Here is a 15,903-nt window from a genome sequence, read left to right as displayed (position 1 = left end):
TGTACTGAGAACCTCTTGTAAATGTTTTGTTTAGCTCTGCAGAGCAGTTTGTAATAAAATCTCCATTTCCTTTTTATTGGTTTTGTACCTTAACCTGTTAATCATACTTAGAGCACGTTTTTTACCAAAGGACTCAGGCAATGAGTCAAATTTCCGGTCCACCGTTCACCGTAACTGTTCTAGGGTAGCCAGGGCGTTACAATTTGGTATCAGAGCAATGCCAAGGTTAAGGTTCCTGTAGACTGGCTGGGCATGTACACACATCACTGAAGTCAAGCTCGACTCTTGGTTTGGTAACTCTTTATGTAGTTATGTGCATAACTGCCTAAATGTGGTGCAAATGCTTTACCTGTATGCATGAGATATTATGAACTGTTATGTGATACATGCTGAGTGCTGAGTGCCATAAACATGTATCTGCTTGTGCATATTGAATGACTGTGGAATATGATAATTGTCTGCTTGTTCTTGGACCGTGAGGCGGCAAGAGGTTTAGTTATGACTACCTGACCGGCCGTATTGATTGTTGTTTCAGTAAAGTATCAGTGACAGGATGAACCCAGAACAGACAGACACTACAGCTGGCCAGAGTGGTCAGGGTCAGAATAATGACAACAGTCAGGGTCACGAGAATGACCATTCCCAGATTCCACAGCCAGCACCTGCAAACTGGCAGCAGTTGTTTAGTGATTTGCAGGCTATAGTGTTGAAACAGGGAGAGGAGCTTCGTCTCCTGAGGCAGCAACAAGTGCCTGCAGTGGTTAATGTACCAGAGGTACCTTCTGTGTCAGTGCCAGTTATTGGGCAACAGCCTGGGGTTGAAAACAGATTGGAACCTCTTTATGAGCGGTTCAGGAAACAGCAACCTCCAGTGTTTGAAGGCAGCGCTGATCCTATTAAAGCTGAGCAATGGATGAGCATGCTTACCACTATGCTTGACTTTATGAAGGTAGTGGGTAGTGAGAGGGTGGCCTGTGCTGCCTATATGTTTCGGGAAGATGCCCGGATATGGTGGGAAGTGGTTGGTCAGACTAAAGATGTTAATCTTCTGAGCTGGGAGGAGTTTTAGACCTTGTTTAATGAGAAGTACTATAATGATGCTATAAGAGCGGCGAAGGCCGATGAGTTTATGAGGCTACTTCAGGGAAGCTTATCAGTTACTGAGTATTCCTTAAGGTTTGACCATTTGGCAAAGTTTGCCAAAGAGCTGGTGCCCACTGATGGGACCAGGAGAGAGAGATTCCTCCAGGGGCTACAGCCCAGGTTGGCTCGTGACGTTCGCATCACCACTGTGGCAGGAGTCACTACTTATGCACAGGTGGTGGAGAAGGCACTCACAGCTGAGAGTGCGGAGATTAAGATCTGGTGTGACAATGCAGCCAGAAAGGATTTCAGAAGGACAGTTCCTCCATTTGTTGGTTCTGGTAGGGGTGTTGGCTCCAGTGATCAGAAGAGGAAGGTTCCTGATACCTTCCCAGTTCCAGGTCCTGACAGGAGACCTCGTGGTGTTACAATAGGTCGTCCTGGGAGCAGTGAAGCCTGGAAGACTCGTCCTGAATGCCCTAAGTGCAAGAAGCGCCATTTGGGAGAGTGTAGAGCAAAGGCCTGCTATTTGTGTGGAGTAGTGGGTCACCTTAGGAAAGATTGCCCTCAGTTAGGGAAAGAAGAGCCCATAAAGGTGGATAGCTCGACCCCAGCTCGAGTGTTCACGTTGACTCAAGCAGAAGCTGAGGCTTCTCCCTCAGTTGTTACAGGTCAGCTTCTTAGTGCAGGAACCCCTTATCATGTGTTAATTGATTCTGGTGCTACGCATTCCTTTGTTGCTAGTAGCATTATTGATAGGTTGTGTAGACCTTGTGATTTTTATGCTGTGGGGTTTGGTACTTTGTTACCCACTGGAGAGATAGTGGTGTCCAGAAGGTGGGTCAGATCTTTGCCAGTGACAGTGGATGGCAGAGAGTTGTCAGTGGACTTGATAGAGTTAGTTATGACTGACTTTGATATGATATTGGGTATGGATTGGTTGGCAAAGTATGGGGCAACTATTGACTGCAGAAGGAAGATGGTCACCTTTGATCCTGAAGGTGAGGATCCTTTTGTGTTTGTTGGCACTGTGCATGGACCCCGCATTCCTATGATTTCTGTGTTGAGGGCCAGGGATCTTTTGCAGAGAGGATGCATTGGATTCTTAGACCAGTTTGTGATCGTCTTTATCGATGATATTCTGGTGTATTCTCAGACTGAGCTGGAACATGAGCAGCATTTGAGGTTGGTTCTGCAGAGACTGAGAGAACACAGATTGTTTGCTAAGTTTAAGAAGTGTGAATTCTGGTTGTCTCAGGTATCCTTTCTTGGACACATTGTCAATAAGGAGGGGATTAAGGTAGATCCAGCAAAGATTGAAGCGGTCAGAGATTGGCCAAGGCCAAAGAATGCTTCTGAGATTAGAAGTTTCCTTGGATTGGCAGGTTATTACAGACGGTTCGTGGAAGGGTTCTCAAAGATTGCAAGTGCTTTGACTGAGCTGACACGCAAGAGCCAGAAGTTTGTGTGGTCAGATAAGTGTGAGAACAGCTTCCAGGAACTGAAGCAGAGGTTAATTACAGCTCCGATTCTGAGTCTTCCGACAGATCAGGAGAAGTTTGTGATTTACTGTGACGCTTCTCTTCAGGGTTTGGGCTGTGTTTTGATGCAATCAGAGAGGGTTATTGCCTATGCTTCTCGTCAGTTGAAGGAGTATGAAAGGAGGTATCCTACTCATGATCTAGAGTTGGCGGCTGTGGTTTTTGCTTTGAAGATATGGAGGCATTATCTCTATGGAGAGAAGTGTGAGATCTATACAGACCACAAGAGCCTGAAATACTTCTTCACCCAGAAAGACCTGAATATGAGGCAAAGGCGTTGGCTGGAGTTAGTGAAAGACTATGATTGTGAGATTTTGTATCATCCAGGAAAAGCCAACACTACACCAAATACCCATTACCATAACACATGATTATAATAGATTTTAAAAAGAGTTATGGTAAATAAAAAAAATTTCAGGCGGCAACTTAAAATAATGTACCGCCAAAATAACTTAGCTTTTTTTACTAACTTTTTTTTACTGAACTTCCCGTGTACCCATTTCCCCTAATACCCATTTCCTCAACCATTCTTCGGTCTTCCCTTTCCTCTCAGTCCCTTCAATCTTCAATGTTCTTCGTCTTTCCATTCCTGGTCCGTGCGTGGTGGTCTATCTCTCTCGGTTTCCCGTAGACTCGGTCTCTCGGTCTCTCGGTCTCTCGGTTTCAGTTCGTGGTCCGTTCGTAGCTTGCTCTTGCAAGTCAGCCCTCTTCCAGGTCAACCTTCTTGCATGTCTTCCCGTAGCTTGTTTTGTTTTTGTTATTGCAGTGTGGGTTTTGTGTAGATTTTTGCTCTGTTTTATCGGACATTTGTTTCTAATCTGCATTTCTTCTGCATTTCTTCAGTCTTGCCTAACCCGTAGCTTTCTCTTGCAGGTCAGCCCTCTCTTTGTACCAAGTTCTCCTTTGCTCTATCAATGGAGGAGCCTCTTCTATTCTGAGAAATACCTCAAACCCACCAGCTGTTTCACTCATTCTCAGGTACACAAATTAGGCACCTTTACTGTTTTCATGTTTCTTTTGCTTAATTAACTTCTTTTATGTTTTTTTTTTTACTTTGTTCACATTTTTCTTTGGTGTTGTAAATCTTGTATATGATAGAATACAATCTTACTTGAATGGAAAAAGAAAATTGCACTCTTGTAAATGAATCAGGTGGTCTCAGAATTTAGTAGGGTGTCGTACTTGCTTTGCTATATGATGACTGATCATATAATTGCTATATTTTCCTAGCTATTAATTTCCATTAATAAATTTCATGTATAAGATTTTACCATGTATATTGCTCTCTAGAAATAGAAATCTCTGTGTGTTTGAGATGAGATCTTTGGCTATTGGTCCTGTAATTCAGCTGATTAAGTTCAGTATTAGATCTAGACTAGCCAGGTTGCCTAAGCTGAAAGTGAGGACCAGTGAGGTGGCGTTCTTAGAGGCTATTACTCAGTTATAACTGTTTTTGTTTGGCTATTTGAGCTTGGTTTGTTTTCTTGCTGGTTTATTGCTTTTTTAGGTCTTGTGTGGAGGCGTTCTTAGGGGCTATTTCTCAGTAGTTTCTGTTTTTGTTTGGCTCTTTGAGCTTGGTTTGTAATCTTGCTGGTTTGTAATCTTGCTGGTTTGTTCAATATATTCATTTTTTCCATAAAAAAAAAAAAAGAAAATGGGTGGTTAAAAGAAGACATTACACTGTAAAATAAGCAGACAGACAAGCTCTGAAATAATTTGGTACCAAATAAATATAAAAGCTCCTCCTAGTTATGTTAAAAAGATAGTATTCTAATTATTTAACATAATAAATTTATTGTTTAGCTAAAGTACATGTAAATTAATACAGTAGGAAATCACTTACAGTAGGAAACCTGCATTTAGTATACTGTTTCATACTAAAGTCACTGAACCATGAATGGCTCATATCATTGATGTTTCTTTTCATTTCCATGTATAAATGAGAATACAACTCTTCTTTTTCCTGTGCTTATATCAGTGTTTGGTTGTTCTACTAAAAGTTCTCTGTCGTTGTTAATTATAAAGTTCCATAATTTTGATAATGATTGTAAAACTAGTCTCAAAAACAATAAAAAATGGATATAACTGTAAAAACGAGCTTGTGTGAGACTAAATATGCTGATATGTATGTTGAGTCTACTTTGCTAAAGTTTATTTTAAGATTTTGGTATCAATATCAACTTTGACGAAGTGGGTGAGTTCAAATAATAAAAAAATGCAGGGGTCAAAACATGAGATTCTCAATGGTGTGCGAGTTATTAATACATCTTCTAATCAGTTTTTTCTAAGGCTTATTGGTAGCAGTAATAACACTCCCATGAAATATTTATATTTTCTTTATAAAGTTCTTTTAAAGATAGTGTTGTGATATTGGGTTTAGTAGGGAATTTTATTCCATGTAAGTAACTGTCTTTGGTATGTGGTGATGGCTGCATGGCTGCCTTATTTGGTAATGAAATTCTAATTCATTAATTGAACCATTTTTAGATAAGAATTATTTGTTCTTATCTAATTCAAAGATGAACAAACATGGTCAAAGTTACATTAAAGAGAAAAGTGTGTATAAAGACAACTTATACAAATACCATTGACATATTCATGGAATCTTTCAATGATGAATTATTTTTATTCAATTGTACTAAATCGTAATATTTATGTTCAGCTGAAACTATTGACCTTTCTCTGTGTTTGTGATAATTCGTTGAGGTGTTTCTTCTTGTGTTCTTGTTTTAGTTTTTATGTTATGCATGGATAGCTTGATTTGAGACCCATCTGGTTTGCTATTTAGTGTTATTGTGTTGTTTGCAGTGTGGGTTTGTGTAGATTGTTGCTCTGTTAGTCTTTTGTTATTAGTTACTCCAATACAAGCCATATGATGCCCCGTTTATGTTGTAGATAGGCATATGTCTACATATATATATTTATCGGTACAATGGTGAAACTATATATTTTTTTTTCGTGCTAACTTATAAAAGTGAAAGATTAAATTGAAATGTTGCTGTGTTTATAAAGAAGGTTTTAATGACTTTCTGTTTAAGTTAAGAAAAAAGCCTGTGATATTTCTGGGGAAGCAGAATGCTTTTGGGAGTTGGGACAAATACTACCAAACAAGGAATAAATAGAAACCTTGTAATCAAGTAGGATTTATGCTCTATGTTTCAGAAAGACAGAGAAGAAATAAAGTTTGGATTTCAAAAACATGTTAATGACTTGAGAATAGTAGGGTAGAGTAGAGTCTGGCTTTTATATATATATGTACTGCATATATATTATGTAGTTCTTCAAATAATAAATATTATGTAGCCTTTTGGCTTAGTATGATGGTAATTTTTCTTTGTTTTTATTGCTGAGTTGAGTACTCTGTTTTCTTTGTGGTGTACTCTTTTGATTTTAATGGACTTGTATGTTTCAACTTTCAATTAATGTTATTTTTAGTTATGCGTATCTTTTTATTATTTTATGGGAGAATCATATTTTCATGCCTACATATATTACATAGGGTCGGCCTGTTATTGGAGGCCAAAGCATAATGTTTTATTTATATATTTCATAAAGGGGGCTTATGTGTAATGGTTGAAGTTCTTTGCTTGATAAATTTGCTTCCTAGTGATACCTATATACCTACTTTTAGATCAGTTTGTGACACCTTTCTGTCAATTTCTATGGCTGAAGATAACATACGTTTCTCTTTTCACCAAAACCAACATTGTGTTCAATCAAACTAAAGTGGAGGCTCTATTAAGTAATATGGAGCCAACCCCTTGTGAAAATCAACCAATTACAATATTATTTTTTTGCTTTCATCAGAGCACATGTCACCTAAATATATATATGTTATATACATAAAAATATATTGTTTACCAAATCATTAGTAAACTTTCTCATTTCACTCTATGTATGATTTATGGTGTATTTAGGACAAGAAAAGAGAATTTCCATTGTTAGTAAATGAGACTATTTAGCATAAGATAAGAAAGTGACAACTCAACAAATATTTATGCAACACAATCTGATCTATGCTGAATTATTGGGTTACATTTTGACCAAACTTTTAATTATTTTTTAATAAACTCACTTAAGCATTTTGATTAAGAGAATGATATCTCAAGTTACCCACTATGGAAATGAATATTAAATATCTTACACAGCAACTATTACATAACCTCAGAAAAAGAACTAGGCTAGTAGATATATGCTGTCAAAAGCTGAATATTTTTTCCTTAGCTTTTTGTTGTTCAAGTACAAAGTGAAATAATGGGAAAATGGAATCTAGTTTCTTTTGTTTTCTTTTTTTGTTTCCTATTTTTCTCTTCTCAGAAAAAGAACTAGGCTAGTAGATATATGCTGTCAAAAGCAGAATATTTTTTCCTTAGCTTTTTGTTGTTCAAGTACAAAGTGAAATAATGGGAAAATGGAATCTAGTTTCTTTTGTTTTCTTTTTTTGTTTCCTATTTTTCTCTTCTCTTACTATGCACATAGAATCAAGTAGTAGATATGTCATGTGTACAGTTTATATATACATATACATACATATAAATGCATATTGTATAATATATTTGTACTTTGTATTTGTTGAACTTAGTTTAAAATAACGAACTTGGTCATGTTTGCTAGTATCTCCAATTACAACCTTTTGAGAGGGCTGCTCTCTCCTAAGTCTAGATCTCTCTATCACAAGCTGCCTTCTAAATGAGACCCCTGCCTTATTTATAGGCATTGGTCCTTTTAAAATATAACAATCTAATGCCAGCTAGGAAAAAGAAAGACCAAATACAACAATTACAACTCAGCCCTAAAACAGCCAACTAGATTAACTAATAAAATAGAATAAAACTAAATAAAACAAGGTACAATTAATCACCATAAAAACCTAATTATTTCCGGGCCTCCTAGTGTACACGGCCTGGATTGGAGGCTTATCATAGGCATGTACCAACTCCATGAAAACTTCTTTATGAACGTTTTAACTTTTTTCTTTTTTTGTATTTTTTCGTTAAATATTATTATTATGACTTTTACTACTACTACTATCTTAATGCGATTATTTTAAGTGTATGCTGCATGCACGTTTTTTTTTTAGTACTCTCCACCAATCAACTTATGTATATATGTGACTCTCCATTGCTTTAGTTCTTGGACCGCACATGCACACTCAAAGTGTAAAAAATCTGTAGTCTGACATTAACTTCTTCTTCCTCAGCTGCCTATTCTCCTCTCTTCAGAGCCAAATAATACGCGCCTAAAGGAATCAAACTAAGGTGACCCTTTGTGTTGTATTTATTATGACCTGAACTAATAACTCGTTTTCAGCTTCTACTCTAACCAGTTTCATGTAAGAGACTGATTTGTTGGTATCATACATGTCTTTTCTATAATCTTTGTTAGTTTATCATACATGCTTGTTTAATATCTATGGACAAATTTTAATTTTATATTAATCTTTTATGTATTGATTATATTCTTTAGGTTGGGGATCGAATTGGCAAGGAGCATTGCAAAGGTAATTTGCAAGAGGTACGGAATTTGTTCTTTTAACTCTTATTATTAATATCTTAAAAATGTTAGAGGATTTTGAATATCTTAAATATTCATCCATAGAGAAGTAGGTTCTGAGATTAAAATTGTGTGCTGCGGTGATAACGGAAGGTTGAAAACTTGTGTGTATTAGAGAAGTAGGTTCTGGAAAATTTGTTTGTGTGCTGCGGTGATATAAGGAAGAAAACTTATTGTGTGTTGTTTGAATTTTTTGACTTGGTATTGATAGATGGTTAGGTAAGTTTTTATATGTATAGATTAGATTTTTCATTATATGTATAGATTAAATTTTTCATTTAGTCATATTGTTTTCATTATTTCCATATGTATAGATTAGATTTAATTTCCACAACCCAAGCTAAAATTGTGTCTTTGATCCAAACCCAATTAGTTAGTGGCTACCATTTTAGAATCTGAATATTAAATTAAAAACAACACTAGAATCTCTTGAAAGCTTAATGAAACTAAAGTCCTAGAAATTAGTAATAGATTTAGACCAATAAATCTTTAGTGGGACTAAGAACCATGGTATTAGAAAATCAAGTAACTGCTATAACATAAAAGGAAAAAGAAAAAGAAAAGAAAAAAATTGTTTGGTGAAAAGTTCACTTCCTCTCCTCAGCATCAGTTTGATGATTATGACTCAGATAGCTAGCTGATCCTTTATGGAAATGAGTTCAGTTCTTAATCTTCTGATCAGTGCAGAGCCTAATGGGTTTGAAGCTCATAAAGTCCCCACTCATAAATTTATTTGCCCAAAAAAGATTTCAAATCAAACAAATATTATTAGCTCTTCATTTCTTCTGAGCACTCAAGGCTTTAGTTGAACCAAATTTAATAGTTTTGAATGAATGAATTACAAGTAGTTTATAAAAATTCACCATAAGTAAGGCTCAAGAATCAAGATGCACCTTATGTATTTGTTGTGATGTGGTGCTGCCCATATCAGTGGCTCGTATATCATAAACCCATTGACAAAAATTTCTTAGCTTGGTCCCATCCCATGGTTCTGTTCAACCTTAGCTCACACATGGTCACTGTCACCATAATAATCCCATATTGGCATCTAACATCATAAAACATATTGAAACATGCTAGAGTTGCATTTTTGGACTTAAGACCTTTCTACTCATGTTTTGTATAAAAACCCATTAATTAATTATTTGCCCAATTTCAAGAGAGCTCATGCAAAAGCATTGAGAAATAAATTGAATAAAACATGTAGCTGTAGGGTCACCACGCAAAGGATCTTCAATTTCATCATCATTCTCAATCAAACTCTCAATATTCTCACATTGAGTGTCATCAAATGGAAGCATTCAAAAGCATATTTAGAGATTTTGAAAGCCACGCTAGAATTAATTTCCACTAAAAAAGTTAAAAGAGGAAACCTTGAAGTTGAACAACACCAATGTACATCTCAACGACCAAAAACTATTAAAAGACAAAATCCCCAACTCAAATTCACAAATCTGGAATGGAAAGAAAAAATAAGTGTATAGACAAAAGAAAAAAAGAAAAAGAGAAAGAGAAAAACTAGAGCTTTACCAAAAGTATAGATGGATAAACAAGAAGATTGTGAGTGAAGTAGTACTCACAATCTTCTTCATGAAAATAACTGAAGCTAAAAAAATAATCTACTATTATTATTCTTCATGAAAGTGAACCTTTTAAACAGTAGGGAGCGCTAAAATGTATTCGATAAACAACCAGCCAAGAAGAAACAAAGAGAGAGACTATGAACCATACTTGATTCTCGTTTAATCATAACTTGCAAGCTAGCTTCTCAAGTCCCATCCTTAATTTTCTGAAATTAGAAAGATTATACAGAAACAATTAGAAGAATCTAACTATACTTAACTTTCTTTGATAATATTTTCTCTAATTAATCCACTAGACAACTACATACAACTATATTAAAGCATTAGATCATATATAAATCTTTATGATTACAGTTATTATATTAAAACTACATAATCATGCTATTTTAGATCAACATTTCTTCAGTAACATTAAGACCTTCCATGATTCTATCATGCCTGAAAGATCTCTGCATAAGAATACAAGCATATACTGTATTATATTCCAAAGAAAACAAATTTTAGAACAACCAACTCAATCAGCAATTTAGCCTACAAAAAATCTGTATTGTTACTCAAACTGAAACCTTTTACATGCTTAAAAGATCATTAAAGAGTCCATAAGATCCATAAAAAAAACGTTAGAAACAAATCAATCATCTTAAGTTAATAACTAAAGCTAACAAATATACCAATGGCAACCATTCTTCATGAAAATAACTGAAGCTAAAAAAATAACCTACTATTATTATTTTTTTTTTTTGATCAAGAAAAAGGCAATTTATTGATCAAACACACTGATTACAACCAGAAAACAAACAAAGCAAACACAGCTCACAAACACACTGAAAACAACCAGAAAAACAAACAGAGCAAACACAGCTCTCAATCAATACAGACTAGACAAGAATTGAGTCATTTGAATAGCTCTAGAAGTCCTAGCCTTAGATCGAAGCTTTAAGCCAAATAATCTAGCTGAAACAGAGGTTTTAATTAGACTAGTTACAATAGAGACCATAAAACAGCTGCTGTCTAGGAATAGGTCAATCTTTTTAACAAATTTTGAGACTTTATAAAATCTATTTGGTTTATTAATCTGGTCCAAAATTTTTTAGGACCATAATATGCTGTGTAAAAAACACTCACACCAAAAATAAAATCATTTTAGGCATTTTTACTTGGTAAAACGGATACTCAAAGTTGTCGCTAAAATTAAAATCAGCCTGCAGAAAAATTGAACACATCTGTTGAATATGAATCTAATAATTTGGATACAAGCTAGAGTAGAATGAAATGAAGACTAGTCTAAAAATGCTTAGGACAGTACCAAACAATAGTTTTTTTCCTGTGTAATCATACACACATCAAAGATCTATTTCTTTTTCCAGTAGTAAAGCAAACCTAGTCAAGTGCATCAAATTTGAAGTTGTCCACTTCACATGCACCCTAGATAAGAATTAGATAACAAATATTCACTTGAAACCATCAAATTAATGGGAAAAAATTCAGTGTTTTTATCTGTACCCAAAAAGAAATAAATTATAAGTTAATCATTTTGGTTCCAATATCCTCCAACCTCCTAACAGAAACTTTGGAGAGCTAAGTAAACATTAGTGATTGTTTACTAAAGATCCATAAAAAAAACGTTAGAAACAAATCGATCATCTTAAGTTAATAACTAAAGCTAACAAATATACCAATGGCAACCATTCTTCATGAAAATAACTGAAGCTAAAAAAATAACCTACTATTATTTATTTATTTTTTTGATCAAGAAAAAGGCAATTTATTGATCAAACACACTGATTACAACCAGAAAACAAACAGAGCAAACACAGCTCACAAACACACTGAAAACAACCAGAAAAACAAACAGAGCAAACACAGCTCTCAATCAATACAGACTAGACAAGAATTGAGTCATTTGAATAGCTCTAGAAGTCCTAGCCTTAGATCGAAGCTTTAAGCCAAATAATCTAGCTGAAACAGAGGTTTTAATTAGACTAGTTACAATAGAGACCATAAAACAGCTGCTGTCTAGGAATAGGTCAATCTTTTTAACAAATTTTGAGAATTTATAAAATCTATTTGGTTTATTAATCTGGTCCAAAATTTTTTAGGACCATAATATGCTGTGTAAAAAACACTCACACCAAAAATAAAATCATTTTAGGCATTTTTACTTGGTAAAACGGATACTCAAAGTTGTCGCTAAAATTAAAATCAGCCTGCAGAAAAATTGAACACATCTGTTGAATATGAATCTAATAATTTGGATACAAGCTAGAGTAGAATGAAATGAAGACTAGTCTAAAAATGCTTAGGACAGTACCAAACAATAGTTTTTTTCCTGTGTAATCATACACACATCAAAGATCTATTTCTTTTTCCAGTAGTAAAGCAAACCTAGTCAAGTGCATCAAATTTGAAGTTGTCCACTTCACATGCACCCTAGATAAGAATTAGATAACAAATATTCACTTGAAACCATCAAATTAATGGGAAAAAATTCAGTGTTTTTATCTGTACCCAAAAAGAAATAAATTATAAGTTAATCATTTTGGTTCCAATATCCTCCAACCTCCTAACAGAAACTTTGGAGAGCTAAGTAAACATTAGTGATTGTTTACTAAAGATCCATAAAAAAAACGTTAGAAACAAATCGATCATCTTAAGTTAATAACTAAAGCTAACAAATATACCAATGGCAACCATTCTTCATGAAAATAACTGAAGCTAAAAAAATAACCTACTATTATTTATTTATTTTTTTGATCAAGAAAAAGGCAATTTATTGATCAAACACACTGATTACAACCAGAAAACAAACAGAGCAAACACAGCTCACAAACACACTGAAAACAACCAGAAAAACAAACAGAGCAAACACAGCTCTCAATCAATACAGACTAGACAAGAATTGAGTCATTTGAATAGCTCTAGAAGTCCTAGCCTTAGATCGAAGCTTTAAGCCAAATAATCTAGCTGAAACAGAGGTTTTAATTAGACTAGTTACAATAGAGACCATAAAACAGCTGCTGTCTAGGAATAGGTCAATCTTTTTAACAAATTTTGAGACTTTATAAAATCTATTTGGTTTATTAATCTGGTCCAAAAATTTTTAGGACCATAATATGCTGTGTAAAATACACTCACACCAAAAATAAAATCATTTTAGGCATTTTTACTTGGTAAAACGGATACTCAAAGTTGTCGCTAAAATTAAAATCAGCCTGCAGAAAAATTGAACACATCTGTTGAATATGAATCTAATAATTTGGATACAAGCTAGAGTAGAATGAAATGAAGACTAGTCTAAAAATGCTTAGGACAGTACCAAACAATAGTTTTTTTCCTGTGTAATCATACACACATCAAAGATCTATTTCTTTTTCCAGTAGTAAAGCAAACCTAGTCAAGTGCATCAAATTTGAAGTTGTCCACTTCACATGCACCCTAGATAAGAATTAGATAACAAATATTCACTTGAAACCATCAAATTAATGGGAAAAAATTCAGTGTTTTTATCTGTACCCAAAAAGAAATAAATTATAAGTTAATCATTTTGGTTCCAATATCCTCCAACCTCCTAACAGAAACTTTGGAGAGCTAAGTAAACATTAGTGATTGTTTACTAAAGATCCATAAAAAAAACGTTAGAAACAAATCGATCATCTTAAGTTAATAACTAAAGCTAACAAATATACCAATGGCAACCATTCTTCATGAAAATAACTGAAGCTAAAAAAATAACCTACTATTATTTATTTATTTTTTTGATCAAGAAAAAGGCAATTTATTGATCAAACACACTGATTACAACCAGAAAACAAACAGAGCAAACACAGCTCACAAACACACTGAAAACAACCAGAAAAACAAACAGAGCAAACACAGCTCTCAATCAATACAGACTAGACAAGAATTGAGTCATTTGAATAGCTCTAGAAGTCCTAGCCTTAGATCGAAGCTTTAAGCCAAATAATCTAGCTGAAACAGAGGTTTTAATTAGACTAGTTACAATAGAGACCATAAAACAGCTGCTGTCTAGGAATAGGTCAATCTTTTTAACAAATTTTGAGACTTTATAAAATCTATTTGGTTTATTAATCTGGTCCAAAAATTTTTAGGACCATAATATGCTGTGTAAAATACACTCACACCAAAAATAAAATCATTTTAGGCATTTTTACTTGGTAAAACGGATACTCAAAGTTGTCGCTAAAATTAAAATCAGCCTGCAGAAAAATTGAACACATCTGTTGAATATGAATCTAATAATTTGGATACAAGCTAGAGTAGAATGAAATGAAGACTAGTCTAAAAATGCTTAGGACAGTACCAAACAATAGTTTTTTTCCTGTGTAATCATACACACATCAAAGATCTATTTCTTTTTCCAGTAGTAAAGCAAACCTAGTCAAGTGCATCAAATTTGAAGTTGTCCACTTCACATGCACCCTAGATAAGAATTAGATAACAAATATTCACTTGAAACCATCAAATTAATGGGAAAAAATTCAGTGTTTTTATCTGTACCCAAAAAGAAATAAATTATAAGTTAATCATTTTGGTTCCAATATCCTCCAACCTCCTAACAGAAACTTTGGAGAGCTAAGTAAACATTAGTGATTGTTTACTAAAGATCCATAAAAAAAACGTTAGAAACAAATCGATCATCTTAAGTTAATAACTAAAGCTAACAAATATACCAATGGCAACCATTCTTCATGAAAATAACTGAAGCTAAAAAAATAACCTACTATTATTTATTTATTTTTTTGATCAAGAAAAAGGCAATTTATTGATCAAACACACTGATTACAACCAGAAAACAAACAGAGCAAACACAGCTCACAAACACACTGAAAACAACCAGAAAAACAAACAGAGCAAACACAGCTCTCAATCAATACAGACTAGACAAGAATTGAGTCATTTGAATAGCTCTAGAAGTCCTAGCCTTAGATCGAAGCTTTAAGCCAAATAATCTAGCTGAAACAGAGGTTTTAATTAGACTAGTTACAATAGAGACCATAAAACAGCTGCTGACTAGGAATAGGTCAATCTTTTTAACAAATTTTGAGACTTTATAAAATCTATTTGGTTTATTAATCTGGTCCAAAAAATTTTAGGGCCATAATAGGCTGTGTAAAAAACACTCACACCAAAAATAAAATCATTTTAGGCATTTTTACTTGGTAAAACGGATACTCAAAGTTGTCGCTAAAATTAAAATCAGTCTACAGAAAAATTGAACACATCTGTTGAATATGAATCTAATAATTTGGATACAAGCTAGAGTAGAATGAAATGAAGACTAGTCTAAAAATGCTTAGGACAGTACCAAACAATAGTTTTTTTCCTGTGTAATCATACAGACATCAAAGATCTATTTCTCTTTCCAGTAGTAAAGCAAACCTAGTCAAGTGCATCAAATTTGAAGTTGTCCACTTCACATGCACCCTAGATAAGAATTAGATAACAAATATTCACTTGAAACCATCAAATTAATGGGAAAAAATTCAGTGTTTTTATCTGTACCCAAAAAGAAATAAATTATAAGTTAATCATTTTGGTTCCAATATCCTCCAACCTCCTAACAGAAACTTTGGAGAGCTATGTTAATCATGACCCTGATATTACAACCGCAAATAATGTGATTGTCTTGTCTAACAGTTGTTAAACCCAGACAAAAAACAAGATTTTAGTAAGAGAACAACATCAAATACAAATTCATTGGAGATGGATAAAAGTTGGATCCATCTGAACAGGTTAGTAACCAAAATCATATAGTTTATTTTGGATATAAGTTTAAGTGTTAGTGCTTGATAATTGACGTATGCTCTAAAATTGTAGAGTAACGGTGGAATATGAGCAAAAAGCTAGAGAGTTTGTTGAGACAGCCATGACGAATCTTGGATTTCCAGCCAAGATTCTTTGTCCATGCAACAAATGTCACAATCTAAGCCATCAACTTTCACATGAAGTTGTCGAACACTTAGTTTTGTGGGGCATGGACCATCCTATCGTAGATTTTGATAACACATTTTTGGAGTTATTAAAAGCATTTTTTCTTGTATTGCAACGTGGTAGCTGATGCCTTGAGCCGGAAGGGTCCGGGGCAGATTCATGGTATGAGGCTGATAGCCAGAGAGTTAGCA

The 15,903-nt window shown here is 34.2% G+C and overlaps 1 long non-coding RNA gene across 1 annotated transcript; it reads left to right on the top strand.

Annotated features, from left to right (window-relative positions):
• Positions 1-3,159: 3,159 nt before the first annotated feature.
• LOC133815913 (uncharacterized) lies at positions 3,160-15,505 on the top strand. Its single transcript, XR_009884903.1, has 4 exons — positions 3,160-3,338; positions 3,498-3,602; positions 8,091-8,138; positions 15,419-15,505. It is a non-coding gene; the product is annotated as an uncharacterized LOC133815913 (long non-coding RNA).
• The last annotated feature ends 398 nt before the right edge of the window (positions 15,506-15,903 follow it).

This window comes from Humulus lupulus, chromosome 2 (assembly GCF_963169125.1).
Source record: "Humulus lupulus chromosome 2, drHumLupu1.1, whole genome shotgun sequence".
NCBI lineage: Eukaryota > Viridiplantae > Streptophyta > Magnoliopsida > Rosales > Cannabaceae > Humulus > Humulus lupulus.
Note: the sequence above shows the minus strand (reverse complement) of the source record. Positions and strands in the feature narration are given on the sequence as shown.